This window comes from Leucopleurus acutus (genome assembly GCF_964270905.1).
Source record: "Leucopleurus acutus genome assembly, chromosome: 10".
NCBI classification, from domain to species: Eukaryota; Metazoa; Chordata; class Mammalia; order Artiodactyla; family Delphinidae; genus Leucopleurus; species Leucopleurus acutus.
Genome location: NC_139153.1, coordinates 8694201 through 8706331, shown reverse-complemented (window position 1 = coordinate 8706331; position 12131 = coordinate 8694201). Strand labels below are relative to the sequence as shown.

The 12131-nt window shown below is 49.2% G+C and overlaps 1 protein-coding gene across 1 annotated transcript in view; it reads right to left on the bottom strand.

The window, feature by feature from the left end:
* SSUH2 (ssu-2 homolog) overlaps positions 1-12131 on the bottom strand; it is a 68756-nt gene that overhangs the window by 34287 nt on the left and 22338 nt on the right. Inside the window, exon 4 of the mRNA XM_082848904.1 lies at positions 2445-2539. The gene's annotated coding sequence lies outside the window, so the exon portion shown is untranslated. The remainder of the gene's footprint in view (positions 1-2444; positions 2540-12131) is intronic.

The window sequence follows — 12131 nt, the reverse complement described above, 5'->3', positions numbered from 1 at the left end:
TGAGGGGCACCCTGCACCCCTCCACCGTCCCTGCCCTGGTCCCCACTATTCAGTCTCCTCCTTGCTCCAAAGCCACACCAAGCACAGTCCCACCTCAGGGCCTTTGCACTGGCTGTGCCCTCTGGCTGGAATTCCAGATCCCACAACTCGCTCCGTCACCTCTTTTAGGCCTTGGCTCAAATGTCACTTTCCCAGTGAGGCCATCCCTGGCCTGCTACTTAAAATTGGACACCCCTTGGGGCTTCCCTGGTGGCACAGCAGTTAAGAATCCGCCTGCCAAGGCAGGGGACATGGGTTCGAGCCCTGGTCTGGGAAGATCCCACATGCCGCGGAGCAACTAAGCCCGTGCGCCACAACTACTGAGCCTGCGAGCCACAACTACTGAAGCCCACGAGCCTAGAGCCCGTGCTCCACAACAAGAGAAGCCACCGCAACGAGAAGCTCATGCACTGCAATGAAGAGTAGCCCCTGCTCACCACAGCTTGAGAAAGCCCACGCGCAGCAATGAAGGCCCATTGCAGCCATAAATAAATAAATAAATAAGTTTATTAAAAAAAAAAACTGGACACCCTGACGCCACCCTCACCAACTCTGCAGCTCCCCAGTCCTACTTCCAGCTTTTGTGTTTCTTCACAGCACCTATTACTATCCAGCACTTTAACTATCTTACTGTTGTAACATCTGTCTCACCACCCTATACTCAGAATATAGGATCCATGAGGACAGATTTTCGTCTGTTTTGCTCCCTGCTGCATGCTTAGCACGCTGAACAGAGCCTGGCGAATACCAGGTGCTCCACGAATGAATGAATAAATAAAGGAATGAATGAATGAATACACAGTCAATATTATTATGCAGTAACTTCATCATCCCATTGTTCTGGGCTCTGAGAAGATTTCTCAGATGAGTCTGTTTCATCTATGGAGCAATAGCAAGACAAGGAAAGGAAAGACGACTAGTAATTTTTAAAGATCAGTTTGTATGACTTTCTAGACCATGACACTTTGAAAAACAGAGGACCCTGGTCTCACAGTGCCTCGTTACGAGGACAGCAGGAGGAAATTCACTGTGACCCTGAGGCTTCAATGCTCAACTAAGGATGTTTCCCCAGACGCTGGGAATGAGGAAAGCTCTGTCCCCACGGGGTCGGAACACAGACGGGTGACAGCTCGAGAGCCATCCCATGGCTACAACTCCAAAGGACATTTCTCACGGAGCTCTTTAGCAGGTCCAAGCAGATACGCCACCTGGGTGCTTCATATTCCACCAGCCAGAACCAGCTTCTGTGGCCTGGTTGCCATCTGCTCTCTGGGCTAGAACCTGGGGGAGGTTTTCACCCCTGGCTCCTGGCAGGCAAGGAGGACAGAGTGGTGTGTTCCCAGCAGAAGTCCCAGAATCGAATCTCATACCACAAGGCTGCTGCTGCCAGCAGTTCCCTCCCTGCCTCCTTCCTTCCTACCTATCCAATCCATCTGTCTCCACGACCAATTTGGAATTTTTAAAGGCCAATCTATTTGGTCACTTACATTTTCAAACACAAATTCAATTTGCCCTGTGAGGCGCCGCCAGCTTCCCAGGCCTCAGGACAGCTCCTCCCCCAGCCCGTGTGACCACAGAAGGGGCTTCCACCGTCAAGCCTCCAGGTCCCGCCTGCACCTCCCTGCACAGCCCTGGGTAACAGCTGGCGGGGCGGGGGGGGTGGGGGGGGAAGGGCGGTGGTCGTCATTGTTGGGAGTGAACACGTGTTGGCATCTCAGAAATCCTCTGGTCCTACCTCCCCACTGTACACGTGGGAAAACTGAGACCAAGAGAAGGGAAGGGACTTGCCCAGGGTCACGTGGCAGGGAGAAGCAAGCCAGCGACCAGGATTTCTTCCACGACAGATACGCCTCACAATTTGCCCTGTGGTCCCCCAGACATGAAGTGGCTTCTGCGGGCCACGCGGGGAGCTGGGAGCAGGGTGAGGCACTGGAATCAGGTAGGTACCTTTCACTCATCATCAGTAACAAGCTCCGACCCTTGCAGAGACCTTGGCAGGTGCTGGAGCCATTAAGTAACAGCAGACACGTCCAGCTGCCTCCCGCAAAGCCGAAAGTGGCAGAAATGATTTCTCCTCCACCCCCTGATGTTGGGCTCCCATCTTACGTCAGCTGGAGACACAGTCCTGAGGAAGGACAGACGTGCGGCCACGACTCTAATCTAATTGCCTTCCTCCCCAGGCCAGTCCCTCCCTCCTCGGCCTCTTCTGGCCCCATTGCTCCACCATGCCCCCCACCCCACGCCCACCCCCCGGCCACACACACTGGAAACCTCTAGCTTTCCTCATCTCCTGCCTCTCTTCGCCCCCGACGCCTCCTGCCCATCTCTCCTGCCCCATCTCGGCCGCACCTTCCTCATCCTGGCCGTCACCACCCCTCCTCCCTGGGGCCTGGGCCCCCGCTCACCTGCTCTGCAGCGCCAGCCCAGGAGCCCGTCTAAACCATGCGCATGTGCTCCGCGGTGACCCCAAGGGTGGAGGTAACCGGTCCACCGCCAGATCCTGGAAGGGAAACCGAGTGATCAGACGACCCTGAGTAGTTTAGGGTCTGGAGAATGCGACACAAGACGCTTCCCTTTTCCTGCTGAGTCACCCAAGTAGCCCACCTCAGCCCCTTCTCCCTGGTCTCCTCCCCAGCCCCGCACCACTACCTCCCTGACACCCGGCGGTCTCAGGTGCTCTGGGAAGGGCTAGGCAACCTTCTGGATCTGGAATGTAAATGACTTCACCGGCTCTAGATTCCTCCAAATAAAACCACCACAAGGCCAGCAAACCTTTGCGTCACTAGTAGCGGCCGCGTTCCATAGCATAAGCTCCACGCTTGTAGCATCTCCCAAGACTCTGTCTTTTTCTCCTACTGATGGGAGTCCCTCTCCCCGAAAGGAAGGATGGGAGAAAGGGGGGAAAGAGGGGGAAGGATTGGAAGTTCCTTTCTGCCACACTTCAGTCTGAATAAGTTTCCGGCTTCAAATCTTCTATGGCTCCATATCACCCACAGAATAGAGTCCAAAGTTTCAATCTGGCTCCCAGGAGCTTTCCCAGCTTCATCCCTCACACTTCGCCCTGACCCACTCACGCCCTGAGCTCTCGGGCACGCTACACTCCTACATGCCCCCAACAGCCAAGTCAGTCACAACACCAAGACTTTGTGCATGCAGATCCTCCCATTCCTAACGTTCTCCTCCTCCACCCTCTGCCTGTCAAACACCTGCTTATCCTCCAAGGACCATCTCAGATGCCCCCTCCTCCAGGAAGTCACCCTGATTTCCATGGGCAGAACCAACTCTTCTATCCTCTGTGTCTCCACAGGGCCATTATTTATGGATAGGAGCATGTGACTGCCTCCCTGACACCCCAGGACATCTCCCTGAGGTGTGTCGGGGGGGTGCCAAACTGGGTATCACTTCCAGAATGGCCATCCTGAGGCTCGTCCATGGCGACTTGCTTCCAAACATCAAACCTGACTTAGAGAAAGAATCCACAGAGAAAATTCAGGACAACAGCCACAGGAATGGACAAGGCTGAACACATTTGTGGGTCTAACTTGAGAACCACAAATGGAGATTTAGGGCCATACAATTCAAAACCTGGACCCCTGGAGGGGTTCAGCCTTAATCACAGACCCCAGAGCAGGAAGGGGGGACTTCAGATATCATCTGCTCCAAACTTCTCACTTATTTGCCCCTTTTATTTACCTTCCCTATCTATCTATCTATCTATCTATCTATCTATAAAGGAAATACCCTGATGCTGTGGGAAAAAATCAAACCTACAAAAGATTAAAAGTTAAAAATTAATAGACCTGCCCCACACATGAAAAAATGCTCAACACCACTAATCATCAGGGAAAAGCAAACCAAAACCACAAAGAGATATCACTTCACGCCTGTCAGAATGGCCATTATTAAAAAGACAATAAATAACAAGCATTGGCGAGGATGTGGGGAAAAAGAAACCCTTGTGCACTGTCGGTAGGAATGGAAATAGGTGCAGCCACTGTGGAAAATGGTATGGAGACTGCTCAAAATATTAAAAGTAGAACTACCATATGATCCAGCAATTCCATTCCTGGGCATTTATCCAAAGAAAATGAAAATATTAATTAGAAAAGATATATGCACTCTACGTTCATGTCAGCATTATATACAATAGCTAAGATATGGAAGCAACCTAAGTGTCCACTGATAGATGAATGGATAAAGAAGATGTGGTAAACATATACAATGGAATATCACTCAGCCATAAAAGAGAATAAAATCTTGGCATTTGCAGCAACATGGATGGACCTAGAGGGTATTACACTAAGTGAAACAAGTCAGACAGAGAAAGACAAATACTGTATTCTTTCACTTATATGTAGAATCTAAAAAACAAAAGAAATGAGCAAACATAACAAAACAGAAACAGTTATAGATACAGAGAACAAACAGGTGGTTGCCAGAGGAGAGGCAGTTGAAATAGGTGAGGAAGATTAAGAGGTACAAACTTCCGGCTGCAAAATACATGAGTCACACGAGTCACGGTATGAAATGTACAGTGAGGGGAACATAGCCAATTACTAAGTAATGTCTTTGTAATATCCTAACTAGACTTATGGTGGTGATCATTTTGAAATGTATAAGAAAAAAATCCCTATGTTGTGTAACAGGAACTAACATAGTGTTGTAAGTCAATTACACCTGAAAAACAAACAAGCAGACTCAGAGAAAGAGATCAGATTTGTGGTTACCACAGGCAGGGGAAGGGCGGAGGGGGAGCTGGATGAAGGTGATCAAAAGATACGAATTCCCAGTGATAAGTACTAGGGATGTAACGTACGACATGATAAATACAATTACCACTGCTGTATGTTAAATATGAAAGCTGTTAAGAGAGTGTTAAGAATCCCATGAGTTCTCATCAAAAAAAATTTTTTTCTTTAATTCTGTATTTGCATGAGATGATGTATGTTCACTATGCTTATTATAATAATCATTTCACGGTGTAAGTAAGTCAAATCATTATTCTGTACACCTTAAACAGTGCTGTATGTCAATTATATCTCAACAAAACTGGAAGAAAAACAAAGAAAAAATTAATGGTCCCCACCTCCAATGTCCATATATAATTTATATATAGATCTGCATATAAATGTACGTGACCTTAGAGCTTTTATTATATTTTTACTAAATGAGATACTATAAATATTGCTCAGCACCTTTTATTAAAAACAAAATATATCATGGATCTCCTTCTGGGTCAGCACACATAGTTTTACCCTGATCACTTTTTTACTGTTGTAGCAAATTTTACATTTATGTACACTTACCAGGGTTAAGTCCAGGCACCCGGCTTGATACCAATAACAGAGAAATGACTGAAATATTGTTCATGAGTCTTTTGCTTTTATTATTAATCATTTTTAGTTGGGCAGGTTTTTTTCTTGCTGTTTTATTGAAATAGAACATGCGCCATAATAATGCACAAATTTAAAACACACAGCTCAGTGAATTTTCACAAAGTAAAGGCACCCATGTGACCAACCGTCCGTTCAAGGACAGAATGTGACCAGATCCCAAAGCCCTCTCTCGCCTCTTTTTGGTAACCACTCCCCTGACTTGTAACACCAAAGCTCAGTTGGCCTGTTATTGAACTTTACACACTTGAATTTATACGATAGGGACTTAGCGTTAGTCATCTCAGGCTGCTGTCACACTAGCCTGGTGGCTTACACAACACACATTTATCTCCCACAGTTCTGGAGGCTGGCAGTCCGAGATGCGGGTGCCAGCATGGTGGGCTCTGGTGAGGACTCTCTCCCTGGTGTGCAGACATCTCCGCTGTATATTCACATGGTGGAGAGAGAAGGGGGGCGAGCTCTCTGGTCTCATCTTTCAAGGACACTAATCCCATTATGGGAGCTCTAACCTCATGACCTCTTTGAATACTAATCACCTCCTCAAGGCCCCACCTCCAAATACCATCACGTGAGCATGGCTGGTGCTTCCATGAACGGATCTGGGCCTCTTTTGCGTCTGGCTTTTTTTTAATTAATTAATTAATTATTTATTTGGCTGCATCCCGTCTTAGTTGTGGCGCTCGGTATCTTCGTTGCAGTGCAGGGGCTTCTCTCTAGCTGTGTTGCGCTAGAACACCCGAGCTTAGTTATCCCGCGGCATGTGGGATCTTAGTTCCCCGACCAGGGATAGAACCCGTGTCCCCTGCATTGGAAAGCGGATTCTCAACCACTGGACCACCAGGGAAGTCCGTGTCTGGCTTCTTTTACACAACATTACACTTGTAAGAATTATCCCTGGTATCTCAGCCCCATCCATTTTTAACACTTCATTGCATCCCGTTGTACGGATGTACTGTGATGTATTCAACCATTCTCCTCTTGATGGACTCCCAAACTGTTTCCTATTTCTTTTTTTTTTTTTTTTTTTTTTTTTTTTTTTGCGGTACGCAGGCCTCTCACTGTTGTGGCCTCTCCCGTTGCGAAGCACAGGTTCCAGACGCGCAGGCTCAGCGGCCATGGCTCACGGGCCCAGCCGCTCCGCGGCATGTGGGATGTTCCCGGACCGGGGCACAAACCCGTGTCCCCTGCATCGGCAGGCGGACTCTCAACCACTGCGCCACCAGGGAAGCCCTGTTTCCTATTTTTTGCAATTACGAAAAGCATTGTGATTTTTTAAAAATCCTTATACATATGCCTGCATTGGCGTGTTTCCACATGTTAAATGATTAGAAATAGAACTGTTGTAACTACCTCATTTCACACACAGATGCCGGGACTCGGGGAAAACGTGAACACCTCAATGTTTCAGTGGGTGACCTCCCCAGGTTCACTGTGGGTGACCTCTCCAAGGTCACACTGAGGGAGTAGTCTGTCCAAGGTCACAGGGAGTGGTGTCCCCAAGGTCACAGTGAGGGAACGGCAGAGGCAGGGCTCGCAGCACACTTCCCTAACCTCCCATGCCTGCCCCATGGAGTCCACACAGTCTCCGTGGACTTCATTTCATTGAAAATATTCACTTGGAATTATTTATGCACACAACTTCTTGGAATCTCAAACATGCCTCAGGCCAGTTTCCTGACTGACACTAGAGCTGACAGCGCAGAGAGAAAACACTGCTGTTCCTTTATTAAAAGCAAATCAGGCAGCCGAACAGTACAGCCTCTTAACCATTTTGCGTTTGTCCGACTTAATGCCTGACAGGATCTAAAGCAAAAGACTTGGATCTCTGGTTAATGGTAGGGGTTGAGGAGACAAACAGACATAGATGGAGATTCTGAAAGTTCACTGTGTTCCTTTTCAAGGTCAGGACATTGGGGATTTTTCAGATTTCTCCACTGTTTTTCCTTCGCCTCGCACCACTGTGGAGTAAGAGAAATTGAATTTCCAAGGGATATTTTTCTAACTAAACATAAACCTGTGCCACTATAAAAACAGGGTTGTTGGTTTTTGTTTCTTATTTTAATAATAATTTATGTCCCATTTCAGCAATGGTCGAGGGAATAAGACTTTAAGGGAGAGAGAGAGAAAGACTGGATTAGTGCAAATCTCAAACCAAGCACACAACTCAAAAGGCTTCATATTCAGACTCAGAACTGAGAAGCTCACATCTCTGGCAACACACACCCTCACCCCTTCTCATCTCCTACAGCTCATTTCCCATCAACAAGTCTAATGGGAAAGGGAACAAAAGGTCCAGCCCAGGACAAATGTTAGTTAGTATTTATTCCAACAACACCTGGGAAACCTCTTGGAACTCACTGCCACCATCCCTGTCCTGAGTCCCAAGGTCCCTCTGTTCAGGCAGCAGGGCTCTGCTGCTCAAGAGAGAAGGCACCTTCCCTCCATTCACTGGGAAGACACCATTCCAAAGCTTCCAAGGAAAACGAACTGGTTCCGGGAGCTGTGGAATGGTGCACGCAGACCAAGGTGGTAGGGAGTCTCCTGTGGAAAATACGGGGAATCAGGGGATGCAAAGAGCCGGCCCCATGGTGACCTTGCCATCCTCCGCCTCCTTGCAAGAGCAAAAGCAAGTAGATGAGCCAAAGTTTGGATCTGAACTTTAAACGTGACCCCAGCAGGTTCTGTCCTCCTGCTCTGGGCTTCAGTTTCTCTGCTTGTGAGGTAAGGCTTAGCTAGTCCAGGCAAAGGGGACCTCCAGAAACTGCCCCCTCTCTCCCTAAAAATGTATTATACAGACCAGGGGTAGGAGAGAAATAAAAAAGACTGATCAAGCTGAAGTTTGATGCAGAGGGTCTTTGGGACCATTCTGGCAAAAAGCCTGCTTGCGGATGGATCATTTCAACTCCCAGGCTCTCAGCTCCCCTGGACCAGCCACAGGCAGCCACTGCCTGGGACTCAGGGATGGAGAAACAGCTTCTCCACAAACAGTGATCACACCCCCACCATGTCCCTGCCTGTGAGGAACGAATGTGATAGAAAGGAGTGGGGGCCAGGTGCCTCACATGCATCAGCTCACTGAGTCCTCACTACACCCTAGTGAGGTGGGAACTACCATTATCCCCATTTTAGAGATAAGGAAACTGAGGCACAGGGAGAGAACTGACTTGATCAAGTCCTGCAGGTGGGAAGTGGCAGAGTATGACTCGAATATGGGTTTCTCTGACTCTCACAACCTTCTCATTCTTAGGATTTACCATCCTGTTTTATCTTTTCATAAATTTATTTATTATTTTTGGCTGCGTTGGGTCTTCATTGCTGCGTAGGCTTTCTCTAGTTGCGGGGAGCGGGGGCTACTCTTCATTGCGTTGCGCAGGCTTCTTGTTGCAGTGCCTTCTCTTGTTGCGGAACACGGGCTCTAGGCACGCAGGCTCAGTAGTTGTGGCTCACGGGCTTAGCTGCTCCGCGGCATGTGGGATCTTTCCGGACCAGGGCTCGAACCCATGTCCCCTGCGTTGGCAGGCGGATTCTTAACCACTGCGCCACCAGGGAAGCCCCACCACCCTGTTTTACAATTGCTTCCCTCATTACCAAGATCCTTTGGTACAGGCTAATGTCTCCCCACATCTCTAACACTGCACTCAGTAAGTATTTATTGAATGGGTGCATGGACAGATGGGTGGATGAGTGGGTGGGTGAGTGGGCTACATGGGTGGACAGAGGGATGGATGGGTGGATGGGTGGATGGGTGGATGGATGGATAGATAGATGGGTGGACAGCTAGGTGGGTGGATGGATGGATGGATGGATGGATGGGTGGATGGATGAATAGGTGGGTAGATGCATGGATGGGTGGATGGATGGGTGGGTAGATGGGTGGATGATGGGTGGATGGGTGGATGGATAAATGCATGGATGGGTGGGTGGGTGGATGGATGATGGTTGGATGGGTGGATCGATGATGGATGGATGGGTGGGTGGACAGATGAATACTTGACTCTGGTGCAGTAAGAAATCATTGAAAGTTTGAGGGCAGGGGAGTGATGTAAAGTGACATGTGACATAAAGAAGCACAAGATTCAGCTTCTACCCTCAAGCAGCCTTTAATCGAGTTGGGAAGACATGGCATGGACACTTGAAATGTCTCTTAACACTGAGAGGCCACTTTCACTGAGGTGCTCTATACTTACAGACAGTGGATGTGACAGGAGATCAGATGGGAGGGACCCCATACTGCTCTGGGTAGGGATGAAATCAGAGGTGGCTGCCTGGAGGAGGAGGGGCTGAAGCTGGGCACTGAAGGATGAGAAGAATTAGATGGATGGGGAGGACGAGGGAACAAGGGAAGACTCCAAAGACCAGGCTGCTACAGATGTCTGTATGCTGGCAGACCATCCAGCTACATCCTACCAGGAGGTGGGTCAAGAAGGGAGGGAGCGAGGGGAAGGGAAAGAGGGAGGGAAGAAAAGAAAAAGAGAGGGAAAGAGAGAGAGGGAGAGAGAAAAGGTTATGAGGAAGGGAAAAAGAGAAGAGGGAGGGAGAAAGAAAGGCAAGACTTCTCTAGGGTAACCCAGAGGATTCAGCTCTGCAGGTTTCTGACCCCAGGCCACCCCTCCCGCAACCCGAGCTCACTGGAGATTCAGGCATGGTGACTTGCTCACCCTCGCGTGTGCAGGGGTTCTGGGCCGACATCAACATGCTGCCGGCACTAGCTGAATCTCTGTCCATCCACCCTGCTTTCACGGCCCTCCGTGGCCAGGAGCACAAGCATTAGTTTCTCTGTAAAAACTCCCAGGCACGAAGGAGCCACTAACACGAGGTCTGGGTCAAGGGAAGACCAGGACAAAGGCCAGCTCCCCGGCTCCTTCCCATCCTCATCCCCTGACCGGCAGTGAGGGAGGCAAGAGGGGCACCCGGCATGCAGCCGGCTGCCTGGGGCCAAACAGCTTCCTAGCTGATTAACCCTGGGCAAGTGACTTAATCTCTCTGAGCCTTGGTTTCCACATCTGAAAAATGGGGCTATTCCTCATAGAAGTATGACAGGATACCTCTATATTACAAGATAAGACATGCCGCGTGTAAAGCAGTCAGCACAGTGCCTGAGACCCAGAAGACTCTAAGTGGAAGACGTTGCTATTTGCAGTAGTATTGCTTTTATTCATATTAGATTAGGGGATGAAACTAAAGCCTATTGCTTCTTGCCTGATGCCTTCAGAAACCCTCTGAGTGAGAATCCTGGTCTCCTAGTTCCGGCTGAGAGAAGGTTGGGGTGGGCCACTCTGGGACCTTCTGGGACACCTGGCCTCCCTGCCAGGGAAACTGGTCCCCAAGGGGCCCAGCGGTTTGCTTCCCACTGACGCCTCCAGGAGACCAGCCGGCCTGCGCTGGCGACTGTCTCGGGCTGCCAGGCTGGGTGGGGCTGGCTCGAGGCCTGTGTGATGCATTCTTGGACCCCCCAAGGTAAAAATAGTTTTGCTTTGTTAGACTGGGTGGTTACACACTCTTTGGCCTGACAGCCTGGCAGCCTGCCCGCTGGAAAGGCAAATGCCAGACTATTTCAGGCTGTATAAACAAGCCCCCAGAGAACAGATAGTAAGAGCCCACTAGCTCATTCTTTCAGGCCAGAAAAAAAAAGGAAAAGAAAGCTCTATGGATGCATGATTCCTCCTTCTGTTACCCACAATCACAGCAGCCAAAACCACTACAGACAATGCACATGACCTTCAAAGCCATGTTCCCCAAACAAAATGAAACACAAAAAGGTAGCAGTAGGAATCATCATCTTCATCATCTTCCAGCAATTTCTACACACAAAGCACTACAATAGGAATGTTGCTTTCATTCCATCATCCTTTCACGGCAGCCCTAGGGGGTACCTATTACAAGCCCCATTTTCTAGAAAAGAAAAAGGAGGCTCAGAGAGGTGAAGCAACTTGTGGAAGGTCACACAGTGAATAATCAGCGAGGCTGGATTCAGGTCTGCCTGACTCGGAAATCTATGCTCCTTCCTTCAGCCTGACTTTCATTGGTTTTCTGTGTTTTAAGTAAGAAACTCCACTGCGACATTTTCAAAGGCTTTCTGGCGCCTTCGAGATAAATTCCAAACTCCTTAGTGTGGCCTTCAAGGCCCCATGAAGTCTGGCCCCTCCTACTTAGCAGCATTTGTGTTCCCCCCCAATTCATATGTTGAAATCTCAAGCCCCAATGTGATAGTGATAGGAGGTGGAGCCTTCGGAAAATGATTAGGTCACGAAGGTGGAGCCCCCCTGATGGGATCAGTGTCCCATTAGGAGACACCAGACAGTATCCTATTCCTAGTGAGGACACAGCTAGGAAGAGGGCCTCACCAGACACCAGATCGGCCGGTGCCTTGATCTTGGACTTCCCAGCTTCCAGAACTGTGAGAAATAAATGTTAGTTGTTTAAGCCACCCAGTCTGTGGTATTCTGTCATAGCAGGCTGAGCTAAGACACAATCCTTCGCTGCCCAGCTCCAGCCCCACCTCCTCCAGGCAGCCTTCTCTGATTTCTCCCAGCCCAGAGCAGGGTGAGCCTCTTCCTGTCTGACCGCCTATCATAGCTGCTGTGTGGGTACTGGGCACCTCTACAGAGGTGGTCTTTGGGGGTTAGAGATGTCACATGTCCAAGTCCTGTATTCCCAGGTGGACTGGGAGCTGTTGTAAGGCAGAGGTTGCATCTG